The sequence below is a fragment of the Anabrus simplex genome, chromosome 4 (assembly GCF_040414725.1).
Source record: "Anabrus simplex isolate iqAnaSimp1 chromosome 4, ASM4041472v1, whole genome shotgun sequence".
Taxonomy (NCBI): Eukaryota; Metazoa; Arthropoda; class Insecta; order Orthoptera; family Tettigoniidae; genus Anabrus; species Anabrus simplex.
In genome coordinates this window covers 179,294,003-179,310,617 of record NC_090268.1, presented here as the reverse complement: position 1 = coordinate 179,310,617, position 16,615 = coordinate 179,294,003, and the positions used below count along the sequence as shown (strand labels likewise).

Sequence of the window (16,615 nt, the reverse complement as noted above, 5' to 3'; positions counted from 1 at the left end):
AGAACACTGACAAATCGACTGAGGGATATAGTAGATGATAAAATACCGGAAGAACAGTTCGGATTTAGAAGAAGCAGATCAACAATCCAGGCAATCAATTGCTTGCTTGAAGATACACAAGAAGCACTCTGGTTGCAGAAAGGAAAGCTCTATGCAGTGTTTATAGATTTCCGCAAAGCCTTTGACTCCACAAGCAGAAGCCTGATCCTTCGGAATCTGGAAGAGATTATGGGGAAAAATTGTTACACAAAGCTTATTAAGAATATATTATCAGAAATCTATGTGAGAATATGCGATGATTTAGCACAGTCAAAACCAATCCTTCAGACGGTAGCGGTCCTTCAAGGGGATCCTCTGACTCCACTTCTTTTTAATGTAATAACATGTGATGTTACAGAAGCAATTGCTACGATTCTAGCAAAAATGTATCTATACGCTGATGACATGGTAATTGTATCTCCATATCGAGATGAACTTCAAAAAGCAGTCACCAATCTGACAAATTGGTCAAAAGAAAACTGTTCCGGGGTATCTGTGGAACAGCAGAGGTGAAAGAAGGTGCTGGGTGGAATAGGTCTCAACTACGAAATTAAAGTTAATTTAAAATTTAACAAAGGTTATATTTTCTCTTCAAGATCAAGAAATATCAAGTATAACAGGTACTCAGTAGCATATCAACAAATTAAGAATGTACAATTGCAATTGGTTAATGGATTTGGGCTTCGAGCCCAGACACGCAATCCTTGAGCAATGAGCCGAACTTTACCTATGTACAAAGTTCAACAAAGGGGCAGAAAACCCCAATCATGCCAAGGAGCACTTGCCCCCAATTGCCCGCTTAAGCCTGCTCGAGGCACACAGAAAATACATTTTTTAAGAAAGAGCAACCCGCTCTCAAAGTCCAAGCCTATTCAAAGGCCACACCAAACTCCACCTTCAAGCTGCCCTCCGGGCACACAAGAACACGGGTAATGATACCCAACCTACTGAGGCCTATATCAGTAAAGAAACAGGTCAATTACATGGCCCAAAATAACACCTTGACTGGAGGCGTAACTTGCAATCCTAATACACTTTTACCTATTTGGCACTATGCCGTATACACAAGGGCTAATCCCATACTAAAGAGGTGACTTGTATAAGGAGACTTTATTACATTAAAAAAAAAAAAAACGGTTGTGAAAACAAGGTCACCTCAAAACAATAGGAGTGGGAGCTCGAGAGGGTTAGCACTCTCTATCCCAATTTATAGTTAAAGAGCCGAAGTTTTACCAAGTGTCTGTTACATTTTAACGATAGGTTACATGAGAAAGGTTTTCGAACCTGCCCCGAGGGTTAAACTGCTGAGCTAGCAAGAAATAAAGTTATTAAACGGCCATTACCTTATGGATGAACTGCTGCCCGAAGAAAGAGGCGCTTCCCGCCCCCTGCTACATAATCACACTAGGAGAGATGTTACTGAAGTGGCCCCGAGACCCGAAAATCAGCAGTTTATATACCCTCGCGGAAAATTCGAGACGTTTCATGAATGATTACAACCCGCCCACAAAATTTTATTGGTCGGCTAAAGATTACAAGTCAAAACAGAAGAAGACATCTAGGATTGGTGGAAAATTAATTACAGAAATTACTCATTGGTCAAATTCGAACTGGTGGAAGAGAAGGGTTATACTGCCAACCCAAACAATGACTGAAAGAAATTTCACAAAGAACAAACTTATGAATACCAAATTTCTTCAAAAAAAGAGTTCCTTCACTTTGCACTAGGGTGCACGATTGTATTTCTTACGTAGTGCCATCTAGAAGAGAATGTTCACACTTCGTACTACAGAGCAAACAAATACAAATCGAAACAAGCATAGTTCAGAACACTTCAAAATTTACCGTAGAGTCATCTTCTGAGAAACCTTAGAATTAATATGGTTGTTAAAGTTCACGCTTTCTCCAGTAGAGGAGATTCAACTGGCGCAATGTTTGAATTAGCGGCGTGGAGGTGTACCGCCCGGTACAAAAACAATTTAGAAATTAATGATCAGAAGACAGTAGGTAGTCATGGTTTTTAGAAGGGGAGGAAGAATAGCAGCTTCAGACATAATACGCTACGAAGGTTCACCTTTAAGGATTGTCAATTCATTCAAGTATCTCGGAATGACTTTTCAGACAACTGGAACCACATTTACAGCTCACATAAAGGAAAGGGCTCTGGCTGCAATCATAGCAATGAATGACATAGATCACCTTAGTCAACTGTCTATCAAAACGACCTTGAAACTCTTCCGCCTCAAATCAATCAATCAATCAATACTGATCTGCATTTAGGGCAGTCGCCCAGGTGGCAGATTCCCTTTCTGTTGCTTTCCTAGCTTTTTCCTAAATGATTTCAAAGAAATTGGAAATTTATTGAACATCTCCCTTGGTAAGTTATTCCAATCCCTAACTCCCCTTCCTATAAATGAATATTTGCCCCAGTTTGTCCCCTTGAATTCCAAATTCATCTTCATATTGTGATCTTTCCTACTTTTATAAACGCCATTTAAACTTATTCGTCTACTAATGTCATTCCACGCCATCTCTCCGCTGACAGCTCGGAACATACCACTTAGTCGAGCAACTCTTCTTCTTTCTCTCAATTCTTCCCAACCCAAACATTGAAACATTTTTGTAACGCTACTCTTTTGTCGGAAATCACTCAGAACAAATCGAGCTGCTTTTCTTTGGATTTTTTCTAGTTCTTGAATCCGGTAATCCTGGTGAGGGTCCCATACACTGGAACGATACTCTAGGTGGGGTCTCACCAGAGACTTATATGCACTCTCCTTTACATCCTTACTACAACCCCTAAACACCCTCATAACCATGTGTAGAGATCGGTACCCTTTATTTACAATCCCATTTATGTGATTACCCCAATGAAGATCTTTCCTTATATTAACACCTAGATACTTACAATGATCCCTGTTACCGTGTTTTAGCGGTAGGTAGAGGTGAAAGAAGGTGCGGGTGTGAACGGGTCTCAAGCTACGAAAGTAAAATTAATTTAAAATTTAACAAGGTTATATTTTCTTTTCAAAAACAAGGAAATAACAAGCATGGCAGGTACAAAGTAGCAAGTCCAAAGGGTAGTTACAATATTTACAGGATTTGGGCTTCGCGCCCTGACTTCACAATGCTTGGGCAATCAGCTCAGTTTTACCCCAAACACAAGTTTCAACAGAGGGGCAGAAAACCCCATTCATGCCTAGGAGCCCTTGCTCCAAATTACACTGAAAAGCCTCCACGAGGCATACAACACTCAATTTTCAAAAGAGCCACTCACTCTCAACTTTAAGCCTCTCCCAGGCCACACCAAACTCCACCTTCAAGCTGTCCTCAACGGACATAAACACAGGGGTAAAATACCCAATCTACTGAGGCCTATTAAGTGAGAAAAGGTTAATTATATGGCCTCTAAAATACCAACTTGGAAGGAGGCTCTTCGCACTCCTAATACACTTTATTTAAAACCTACTTGGCACTAGGCCGTTAATGCAAGGGCTAATCCCATACTACAGAGGTGACTTCAGAAAAGAACAATTTACATTATATTAACGACGAATAGGTTGAGAAAAATAAGTTCACCTCAAAACAATATGATTAGGAGCTCGAGAGGGTTAAGCACTCTCTATCCCGATATGCAGTTTAAAAGATGAAATAGATACAAGTTTCTTTACATTTAAGAAAGGTTACATAACGGAAAAAGCTTCGGACCCGCCCCGAGAGTTAAACTGCTGAGCTAGCAAAGAAAGAAGTTATTAATTGGCCATTACCTTGTTGTTGACCGCTGCCGAAGAAAGAGGCGCTTCCCGCCCCCTGCTATGTACTTTACACACAGAAAGATGGAACAGAAGTGGCGCAGAGACCCTAAAATCAGCAGTTTATATACTCTCGCGGAAGGTTCTAGGCGTTAGGGGAATGAGAACACCCGCCCACAATCACTTTATTGGAGAATAAAGAGAAACCCCTACACAAGATGAAGAAGAAACACATTATTGGTGGAAAATTAATTTCAGAAATTCGGGATTGGCTAGATTTAAAACAAGGGGAAAGAAAGGGGTAATATTGCCAACTTAACCAATGACTGAAATAAATTTAACAAAGAACAAACTTTTGAAATAAAATTTTCTCCAAGGAACAGTTCTTTTTCTTCGCACTAGGGTGCACTATTGTAGTTCTTCAGTAGTGTCCTCTAGAAGAGAAAGTTCACACTTCTTACTTCAAGCAAAACAAAAACACATCAAAAATGACACAGTTCTAAAACTCCAAAATTTACAGGTAGTGACATCTTCTGAGAAGGTAGAAAATTAATACCGTCAATAAAGTTCAGACTTCCTCCAGCAGAGGATTTTCAACTGGCGCACCTTTTAAATTAGCGGCGTGGAGGTGTACCGCCCGGTACAATCCCCAAAAGGAACTTTCACCCCATCAACGCAGTAATTAAAACTGAGAGGACTTTTCCTATTTGTGAAACTCACAACCTGACTTTTAACCCCGTTTATCAACATACCATTGCCTGCTGTCCATCTCACAACATTTTCGAGGTCACATTGCAGTTGCTCACAATCTTGTAACTTATTTATAACTCTATAGAGAATAACATCATCCGCAAAAAGCCTGACCTCCGATTCCACTCCTTTACTCATATCATTTATATACACTGACTGACAGCGCAAATGCAACACCAAGAAGGAGTGGTCAGAACTTTTTGCCAATTGCAGAGTAGACTGACGACACTGAGGTATGCTCATGATGTGAAATGCGCCGCTGTGCTGCGCACGTAGCGAACGATAAATGGGACACGGCGTTGGCGAATGGCCCACTTCGTACCGTGATTTCTCAGCCGACAGTCATTGTAGAACGTTTGTCGTGTGCCACAGGACACGTGTATAGCTAAGAATGCCAGGCCGCTGTCAACGGAGGCATTTCCAGCAGACAGACGACTTTACGAGGGGTATGGTGATCGGGCTGAGAAGGGCAGGTTGGTCGCTTCGTCAAATCGCAGCCGATACCCATAGGGATGTGTCCACGGTGCAGCGCCTGTGGCGAAGATGGTTGGCGCAGGGACATGTGGAACGTGCGAGGGGTCCAGGCGCAGCCCGAGTGACGTCAGCACGCGAGGAACGGCGCATCCGCCGCCAAGCGGTGGCAGCCCCGCACGCCACGTCAACCGCCATTCTTCAGCATGTGCAAGACACCCTGGCTGTTCCAATATCGACCAGAACAATTTCCCGTCGATTGGTTGAAGGAGGCCTGCACTCCCGGCGTCCGCTCAGAAGACTACCATTGACTCCACAGCATAGACGTGCACGCCTGGCATGGTGCCGGGCTAGAGCGACTTGGATGAGGGAATGGCGGAACGTCGTGTTCTCCGATGAGTCACGCTTCTGTTCTGTCAGTGATAGTCACCGCAGACGAGTGTGGCGTCGGCGTGGAGAAAGGTCAAATCCGGCAGTAACTGTGGAGCGCCCTACCGCTAGACAACGCGGCATCATGGTTTGGGGCGCTATTGCGTATGATTCCACGTCACCTCTAGTGCGTATTCAAGGCACGTTAAATGCCCACCGCTACGTGCAGCATGTGCTGCGGCCAGTGGCACTCCCGTACCTTCAGGGGCTGCCCAATGCTCTGTTTCAGCAGGATAATGCCCGCCCACAGACTGCTCGCATCTCCCAACAGGCTCTACGAGGTGTACAGATGCTTCCGTGGCCAGCGTACTCTCCGGATCTCTCACCAATCGAACACGTGTGGGATCTCATTGGACGCCGTTTGCAAACTCTGCCCCAGCCTCGTACGGACGACCAACTGTGGCAAATGGTTGACAGAGAATGGAGAACCATCCGTCAGGACACAGGAGGGATACTGACTGGAGGGTGATTGGGGATTTAAATGAGACTATGGAGTGGGTATGTGGGAAACTGGGAGTGAGATTTCTAGATCCTAATGGGTGGGTAGGAGATAGGGATCTGCGCTCGGATGGCCTTCATTTAAACCGCAGTGGTACGTATAAGTTAGGAAATTTGTTTGGAAGGGTAATAGGGAGGTACATTCAGGGAAACGGGATGGCCTAGGGAGCGGTGATAAGGGAACAGGGAACTGGAAATCAAGTAGGGATGACATAAAATTGTTAGCGTTGAACTGTAGAAGTATTGTAAAGAAAGGAATAGAATTAAGTAATTTAATAGATATATATTTACCAGATATTGTAATATGAGTTGAATCATGGCTGAGAAATGATATAATGGATGCAGAAATTTTCTCACGGCACTGGAGTGTGTATCGTAGAGATAGGATAGGAAAGGTGGGAGGGGGAGTTTTCATTCTGGTGAAAGAAGAATTTGTAAGCTACGAAAAAGTTAAAGATGAGACACATGAAATTCTAGGTGTAAGGCTCATTTCTAAAGATAATAGGCAATTTGATATATTTGGAGTGTACAGATCGGGAAAGGGTAGCACTGATGCGGATTCGGAATTATTTGATAGGATAGTCAGCTATGTGGGAAACGACATGGAAAGAAATGTGATTGTAGCGGGAGATCTGAATTTGCCAGATGTAAATTGGGAAGGAAATGCGAACGACAGGAAGCATGACCAACAAATGGCAAATAAGTTAATATGGGAAGGACAGCTGATTCAGAAAGTGATGGAACCAACCAGAGGGAAAAATATCCTGGATGTGGTGCTGATAAAACCAGATGAGCTCTATAGGGAAACTGAAGTAATAGATGGTATTAGTGATCATGAAGCTCTTGTGTGGTAGTTAAAAATAAATGCGATAGAAAGGAAGGTCTTAAAAGTAGGACTGTTAGGCAGTACCATATGGCTGATAAAGCAGGTATGAGGCAGTTTCTAAAAAGTAACTATGATCGGTGGAAAACGGTAAATAAAAATGTAAACAGACTCTGGGATGGGTTTAAAGAAATTGTTGAGGAATGCGAAAACAGGTTTGTACCTTTAAGGGTGGTAAGGAATGGTAAAGACCCACCTTATTATAATAGAGAAATAAAGAGACTAAGAAGGAGGTGCAGATTGGAAAGAAATAGAGTTAGAAATGGCTGTGGAAGTAAGGAGAAATTGAAGGAACTTACTAGAAAATTGAATCTAGCAAAGAAGGCAGGTAAGGATAACATGATCAAGCATAATTGGCAGTCATACAAATTTTAGTGAAAAATGGAAGGGTATGTATAGGTATTTTAAGGCAGAAACAGGTTCCAAGAAGGACATTCCAGGAATAATTAATGAACAAGGGGAGTGTGTATGTGAGGATCTTCAAAAGGCGGAAGTAGTCAGCAGTATCTAAAGATTGTTGGTTACAAGGATAATGTCGAGATAGAGGAAGAGACTAAGGCCAAAGAAGTAATAAAATTTACATATGATAACAATGACATTTACAATAAGATACAAAAGTTGAAAACTAGAAAAGCGGCTGGAATTGATCAGATTTCTGGCCATATACTAAAGACAATGAGTTGGAATATAGTACCATATCTGAAGTACTTATTTGATTATTGTTTGGTCGAAGGAGCTATACCAGATGAATGGAGAGTTGCTATAGTAGCCCCTGTGTATAAAGGAAAGGGTGATAGACATAAAGCTGAAAATTACAGGCCAGTAAGTTTGACATGCATTGTATGTAAGCTTTGGGAAGGCATTCTTTCTGATTATATTAGACATGTTTGTGAAATTAATAACTGGTTCGATAGAAGGCAATTCGTTTTTAGGAAAGGTTATTCCACTGAAGCTCAACTTGTAGGATTCCAGCAAGATATAGCAGATATCTTGGATTCTGGAGGTCAAATGGACTGTATCGCGATTGACATGTCTAAAGCATTTGATAGGGTGGATCATGGGAGTCTACTGGCAAAAATGAGTGCAATTGGACTAGACAAAAGAGTGACTGAATGGGTTGCTATATTTCTAGAAAATAGATCTCAGAGAGTTAGAGTAGGTGAAGCTTTGTCTGACCCTGTAATAGTTGAGAGGGGAGTTCCTCAGGGCAGTGTTATCGGACCTTTATGTTTTCTTATATATATAAATGATATGAGTAAAGGAGTGGAATCAGAGGTAAGGCTTTTTGCGGATGATGTTATTCTCTATAGAGTGATAAATAAGTTACAAGATTGTGAGCAACTGCAACGTGACCTCGAAAATGTTGTGAGATGGACAGCAGACAATGGCTAAAAGTCAGGTTGTGAGTTTCACAAATAGGAAAAGTCCTCTCAGTTTTAATTACTGCATTGATGGGGTGAAAGTTCCTTTTGGGGATCATTGTAAGTATCTAGGTGTTAATATAAGGAAAGATCTTCACTGGGGTAATCACATAAATGGGATTGTAAATAAAGGGTACCGATCCCTGCACATGGTTATGAGGGTATTCAGGGGTTGTAGTAAGGATGTAAAGGAGAGTGCATGTAAGTCTCTGGTAAGACCCCAACTAGAGTATGGTTCCAGTGTATGGGACCCTCACCAGGATTACCTGATTCAAGAACTGGAAAAAATCCAAAGAAAAGCAGCTCGATTTGTTCTGGGTGATTTCCGACAAAGGAGTAGCGTTACAAAAATGTTGCAATGTTTGGGTTGGGAAGAATTGAGGGAAAGAAGAAGAGCTGCTCGACTAAGTGGTATGTTCCGAGCTGTCAGCGGAGAGATGGCGTGGAATGACATTAGTAGACGAATAGTTTTGAATGGCGTTTATAAAAGTAGGAAAGATCACAATATGAAGATAAAGTTGGAATTCAAGAGGACAAACTGGGGCAAATATTCATTTATAGGAAGGGGAGTTAGGGATTGGAATAACTTACCAAGGGAGATGTTCAATAAATTTCCAGTTTCTTTGAAATCATTTCGGAAAGGGCTAGGAAAGCAACAGATAGGGAATCTGCCACCTGGGCGACTGCCCTAAATGCAGATCAGTATTGATTGATTGAAATCCGCACTCTTATTGACTCTGTACCTCGACGTGTTTCTGCGTGCATCGCCGCTCGCGGTGGTCCTACATCCTACTGAGTCGATGCCGTGCGCATTGTGTAACCTGCATATCGGTTTGAAATAAACATCAATTATTCGTCCGTGCCGTCTCTGTTTGTTCCCCAACTTTCATCCCTTTCGAACCACTCCTTCTTGGTGTTGCATTTGCTCTGTCAGTCAGTGTATATAAGAAAACATAAAGTTCCGATAACACTGCCCTGAGGAACTCCCCTCTCAACTATTACAGGGTCAGACAAAGCTTCACCCACTCTAACTCTCTGAGATCTATTTTCTAGAAATATAGCAACTCATTCAGTCACTCTTTTGTCTAGTCCAATTGCACTCAATTTTGCCAGTAGTCGCCCATGATCTACCCTATCAAATGCTTTAGACAGGTCAATCGCGATACAGTCCATTTGACCTCCAGAATCCAAGATATCCGCTATATCTTGCTGGAATCCTACAAGTTGAGCTTCAATGGAATAACCTTTCCTAAAACCGAATTGCCTTCTATCGAACTAGTTATTAATTTCACAAACATGTCTAATATAATCAGAAAGAATGCCTGCCCAAAGCTTACATACAATGCATGTCAAACTTACTGGCCTGTAATTTTCAGCTTTATGTCTATCACCCTTTCCTTTATACACAGGGGCTACTATAGCAACTCTCCATTCATCTGGTATAGCTTCTCCGACCAAACAATAATCAAATAAGTACTTCAGATATGGTACTATAACCCAACCCATTGTCTTTAGTATATCCCCGGAAATCTGATCAATTCCAGCCGCTTTTCTAGTTTTCAACTTTTGTATCTTATTGTAAATGTCATTGTTATCATATGTAAATTTTATTACTTATTTGGCCTTAGTCTCCTCCTCTACCTGGACATTATCCTTGTAACCAACAATCTTTACATACTGCTGACTGAATACTTCTGCCTTTTGAAGATTCTCACATACACAGTTCAAAGTTACTCCAACTGTCACTTACGGCATTGAAACATTTTGGACCTTCCTGAAAAAGAGAGATCTAAAAGAGATAGAAAGGGTGAATGCAATTTTCTTTAAAAGAACCCTATGTGTATCTGAATACTCACCCTCTAGACTTGTATATGAACTGACCCGAGAACCTTTCTTCATTGAGGACTTGCGACATACAATGACTCTACAATCAAAAAAGGCATATCAAGAGCTCTTACATGAATTACAATTAAAGAAGACAAAAATTTGGAGTGATTTCTATATAACGGATGCAATGACAACAGTCAATTGGTGTCAGAGTTGCTTCGACCTCAGACATACTGTGACCCGTGCAGCCGTCCATGGCTTCCATCAGAAGGCATGTGTTGTACTTAGATTTCACGATCCGAACCATGACTGTGTATGCCGATGGTGTGAGAAATTCTGTGGTCGTTATCACGCACTGGAGTGCCCGGAGAGACCGTGTTCTCTGACAAAACTTTGCGGTGATTAAGTTTATAACCCTGCACATTGTGCGCTTTTCTGTGTAAATAAATATTTCCAGGTTCTATATAGTGTCTGGCGGATCGTATTCATATGCTCCTGGTTCCATTGGGGTGATCCATCATATTTGTGTGGTATTCAGTGCGAGTGCTATAGTGGAATACAATAGTGTGTGTCCCTTTCAAACAATCGGTTTTTCATGGATTGAAGTGTTCACTTGTATCAAGTGTTAGTCAGCAAGTAAGGAAGTATAGAGTGATATAGTGGAATACAGTGGTGTGTAAAGGCCGGTCTGCACTGATTAACATTTAACAACCACATGTTAAATGTTAAATGTAGAAAACTGTTTCATTTAACATTGTGTTCACACTTAATAAACGTATTAAACTTGACATTCTTTGTTTATATACAGGTAGTTCATCATATCAGTTTAAGGTACATTTAGATGGTGTCTAGTATTTTTAAATAAGGACAATGGACTCAGATGAAGAGGAATTGGCCTTTGTTATTGCCACTGTTGCTTCTTGTTATGATTTAGAAATGCAGTTTTATTAGGCACATTTCCTCCCCTCATTCTGCTCATTGTTTCAAAAGCAAACCAATTTGAAGTATAAACTTCGTCCGCTCCCGACTACCGAATTTTCTGATTTTTCTGCAATTCTCGACTGTACTGGGAGCGGAGGGACGCTAGTATTTTTTTTTCGATTTACTCGCGGGAACAGTTATAGATATTTTTGAGTTTCTGGAAGCTGTCGGCTTTCTTTGCTTTATATCTGTATTCCTCTGTTGAGACATCCCACAAATAAGGCCTTTCTATTATATCATTAATTAAGTCCAGAGTAATCTCCTTGCTCTACTCCATTTCTGACTATACATTTTAGTATAGTGCAGAGAGAACGACACACGTGCGTGTACTGTATTTGTAGCTTATAACAAAGAGAAGGAGTGTTGCGGAGTGTTGTAATTGTAATCCTACTACATGAGGAGCACATCGTTTTTGTCGTTTTTGTCGTTTAGGTTATGTGTTGGCATGGAAACATCATGGAAGTTGCCGAAGCTGTGCCGACATAGCACGTACAACGAATTGACTTGACATGTTTTCCTCTTGGAGCGGAAAACACGCCAACATGTTAAAAGTGTTAACTCAACATTCTGAGTTAACATGCAATGTCAATTGGAAGACACAATCACAATATACATGTCAACTGTAACATGTTAAATTTAACATGTTGGTGTTAAATGTTAAACAGTGGAGACCGGCCTTTACTCTTTCAAAACATAAAAGCAGCTTTGCTAGGATTGAAGCGTTCAGTTGTTCAAGTGTTACTAAGCACGTAAGGGATTATAGCCTGGGTGAAATATCTGAGATAAAGCCCAAAAGCATCACCACCACCACCACCAACAACAACAACAACAAATTCCAGGCCTTGTATTATAACGTAGGCAACGTCAAGATCAAATATAATAATGCTTGCCTGCTGTCATTGCGAATGATGTGGACTGTGGATAATATACGACGAATGTTATTTTGTTATCTGCTCATCATTCGTTAATTGTAAATGTATATTTTAGGAGGCTAGGAGTGGGTTTGTGGGTCTTAACCAGACCAGTGTCCAGGAAATAATACGAGGTAAACATTCATGTTATTATTTACTTTTCTTTACAAGTTGGGGTTGGTTTTGTAATGTATTTTATGGTATGCTGAATGTAATTGTGAACTCAACATTTCTCGAGGAGGAAATGCTGCCTTTGCTCGTTAACTCACCAGTGAACGGGTCACAATATGTTACGTGAATGCACGGGTTGGGTGTCGCAGACCTATTCTGAAATACGTTTTAAATAATTAAAATTACTTAAATTTCGTCAATCTTATTGTTATACATGCAGCATTGTCATGTTTTAATCACAAAATTATCAAATTTAATCACATAGATATTTTGAAATTTCGTTCGTTACCACTGAATTTTTACACAATATTATATTTAACACAAAGGTGGTTGTTAAAGAAGTAGGGGAGGGAAATAATGATAATTCATTGAAAATTACTCACGTGTGTTCAGCACCCCAGTTTGAATATTTTCTGGTCTCAAAATGTAGGATTTTTAGTGATTTTATGGGTAATATTGGTAATAATTACTCACAATGAAGTAAGTGGATGTATTTATCATGTATGTATGTATGTATGTATGTTCAGTCTTCAGCCTTAAGGCTGGTTGGATCCTCAACAGCTCTGCCATCAGCTGTCATAAATGGCCTGGACATCACTGAAAAGGCATACTAGGGAAATGAGGTGTGAGGTAGTTTCCCGTTGCTTTCCTCACCAAGCCAGAAGTTGCTATTACAGACTTCTTTTTTTCCGGAGGTGTTATGGGATAGACTGGTCGCTATGACTTTAGAGCAAAGCGTCAAATTACAGTAGGTGAGGAAAGCTTGGAAATTTCAACGCAAATCATGGAAGTTACAGGTTTTGTTTATGTTATTGTTATAAGACAATATATTTTCATAGGTTATGGTATAGTGTTGAGAAGAGCAATGATTTGTGGACAAGCAAAGCGGCCTCAGGTCTCTAGTTTCGACTGCTTGTCCCCATATGACGGGTCTTTCCAGACCAATGCTCTTGTCCAGCCACTATCCTAACCAGTCCCGACCAAAGTTCTAGTCGAAACCCTATCCTAACCAGTTCCGAAAAATGGTCTAGTCCAGGCCGTGTCACAACCAGTCCAGACCAATGGTCTAGTCCAGCCCAGACCAATGGTGTTTGCAGTGGAATCTAGAGGCCTAAGGCTGCTTTGCGGCTCTAACCTGGGGGCTTACGCCCCAAGACCCCCTTTGCCTGTCCCCATATGACTGGTCTAGTCTAGGCCGTAACCTAACCAGTCCAGACCAATGGTCTAGTCCAGGCTCTACCCCAACCAGTCCAGACCAGTGGTGTTTGCAGTGGAATCTAGAGGCCTAAGGCCGCTTCATGGGGCATATGCCCCCAGACTTATATCAAATAACATACACAAAACTTGTAACTTCCATGATTTGCATTATAATTTACGTGCTTTCCTCATCTACTCAGGATCAGAAAATATTCAAAATGGAGTGCTAACACGTGAGTAATTTTCAGTGCAACAAAAAAGCCTACCTCGATTGTACTTCGACTTCTCGAATTGGCAAGTATTCTTCCGCACACTCACATACCAATGGCATTGGGCACCCTCTGTTTTTTCCGACGACAGCTGAAGATTATCCGATTGGTTTTCTTAAGCACAGTCAATGTAATGTCCCGACCATACTTCTTGCACACTCTCTTACTAGAAAGCAAGTCGTGTTGCTGATAGAATTCCACTAAATCACTGCATTTCTCATAATAATTGCAAGCAAAACCACAAATACTAATCACACACCCACCACACAAAGCCATATCAATAACCAACGGAGGTAATTAAAAAACAATAGACAGTCATTGGTGGGCAGACATCACATTAAGTGCACTGTGCTCTCGATTCCGAGACCCTACATACCCTGAACAATTTATTATTTTTTCAGCGTCAGCTTTTCGCCACATTCAAACATAGAATACTCCGCTATCGCCGTACTAAGTGCTAGAGGCCTAACCGCCGCTTTGTGACATTATCCTGGGGGCTTATACCCCCAGACGCTCTTTGCTCGATCGTAGTCCAATGGCTTTGTTACCAACCGGACCTAACCAATCCAGACCAATGCCTTTGTCACTAGCTGCTATCATCGTACGAGATTCGTAAATTCAAAAGTATCGCCGCTTCACCTAACAATGTACAACCAGTTGTTAAGATCAACAGTTGGCAGCCCTGCCCACCGCACGATTAATACCATTGTGAGAAGTCAGCGAGAGACAAACAAATGATGGTGCAACCACACCTGGATATGTGCATTGAAAAATTGTTGTAGTTACTGAACTTTTTGCCTTTAGCCCTAACTGTTAGTTCTGTTCAGTGGAACATTTACATGTCATATTCAGGGATATTCCGCAGAAATACAGCGCGCTCCAAACACTGACCAGTACTTTTTTCATTGGCAGCACGAGTAGTGGATCTTTGTGTCTTTGCAATACGCACACCACTCTCTTTTATTCACAATATTTCATGCTCTTCTTCCTTCACCTCAGATTTGCTATAGGAACTAACATAAAATGCTTTTTATGAATGCCGTTTGAAAACATGACAGAATAACATGAAGACAAATCATGTATTAGTACATGGGTTGGGTCCGACAGGCCCATAGGGCACTAATATATTCCTCAGATCACAAGTAAAAGCAAACATGTATACATGTTTAGACAGGAAGGTCACGGAAACAGCGAGGGGCCAACTAGTTACATCTCTGAGAGAAACAAAGAAATGAACGCACATGGATCTAGCAGACCCAGTTGTATAACAGTGGGAATATAATTTTCAAACTTTTCACAATCTGTTAAAAACTCTAATTATAACATGTTAACATATCTTGTAAAAATTCTACACTATTAAACTGGTATGTTATATTGTTGTAATTAGTGTTTTCGGCAGACTGAAAAGTTTTGCAGTTCCACTAACTAAATTGACACTGGAAAATATGGCTTAATTCTTAACTAAATAACATTGGGAAACCTTAACATTCCGTTGTTATAAATAATAATGAGCCGTTTGAGAGTTGTGATCTGATGTACATATTCGCCGTTTGAAATGGAACCTTGTGATCCTCGGCGAGGAAACTTAAGACTGGGCTAATAATACATTTTTTGTCTCTTAACTGTAACGTGGTAACGTAATTGAAACTTTCCTAGGCCTAGTTTCATCAATGTGGGTTAAATATACTGTAACCCTGGATTTGTTAACTTAGGGTTAATATGTCAGCTCATTCTTACGAGTCACACGTTTCACCAAGCTATTACGGCAGTGGGTTAACTAACACCGCATTAACCAAATTTCTATAGAACTCTTTCTCCCCATGTCAATACTTTACATATTTTATTATACCTAATTCCCGTACATGTTTCGAGAGCCAGTTACTTTCTTGTTCAGCGGTGCCAAAACATCGATAATCTTTGGACTTGGTACATTGTTACAAATATACTTACCAACACAACAATTACATATAAATCTTGAAATTGTTAAAATATTTCTTTGTGTTTCAACTTTTACTTACTATGTCAATTTATTTCAGACTTTAAATAGAAATTTTCCAAATCCTAAATAAATATTAAATTAGTCACTATATGCTAAAATTTTAAATCTGCTCTGCTCTTTGAACTTCCATCCTTATTTACATCTAAAAAGAAATAAAACGTTTCTTTGTGTCTAAATTTACATTTACTTTGTCATTTAATGAAACACTTGAAATAGATTCTTTTTTTTTTCTAAATAAACACTTGAAATGTATTTTTTTTTTGTAAATAAATAAATAAATAATACCTATCAAGTTAGTCACTATGTTGAACTTAAAATATTTTCTGCTCTCTACTTGAAAATTTCTCCTTACCTTAAGTCTGCTATATTTCTGAGACCTCTCATATAAATTGGAATTTCCTCCTCTTAATCCCGTCCGACCATGCTAGCAATCTTAACCGTCCAATTCTTCAGTTTCAACTAAATTTATCCACAAATTCAAATGGCATAACACTGGTCTGAACTAAACAATATGTCCTCGCTTGCTGTCAACGACTACTATGCTGCCAGTTACGTAATGACCTTGCTGGCCCTTTTAACCATCAAATTCTTCAATTTCAACTGGTTACCAAATTTATCCACGAACGAAATATTATTACACCAGATCAAACAAACATGTTCTTGGTCTTTGTTTGCTGTGCGGTTAGGGGCAGTTTTGAGCTTGCATCCCGGAGATAGTGGGTTGAACCCCACTGTCGACAGCCCTGAATATGGTTTTCCGTGGTTTCCCATTTTCACACCAGGCATAAGACCTATCTGTGTCGGTGCGACATTAAAAAAAAATTGTAGGATCCAGGTCGTCGTCGAGTGTTGGGTTTTATACATTTCAGTTGTGTTGAGCTACCCGCATTACTAATTATCATCAGTGCTGGTTTCAAATTGACATTCACTGCTATAGAAGCATAAATCTTGCCTTTGCATAAATAAAGGTACGAAATCCTGAACAAAACTTACAACATTGTAGTGACTAGTGCAGAA

General features: G+C 40.5%; 1 long non-coding RNA gene across 2 annotated transcripts in view; it reads left to right on the top strand.

Annotated features, from left to right (window-relative positions):
* Nucleotides 1–12,059: 12,059 nt before the first annotated feature.
* LOC136872547 (uncharacterized) overlaps nucleotides 12,060–16,615 on the top strand; it is a 38,724-nt gene continuing 34,168 nt past the window's right edge. For both annotated transcript variants that reach the window (XR_010859947.2, XR_010859946.2), the window contains exon 1: nucleotides 12,060–12,096. This is a non-coding gene — a long non-coding RNA (uncharacterized lncRNA). The remainder of the gene's footprint in view (nucleotides 12,097–16,615) is intronic.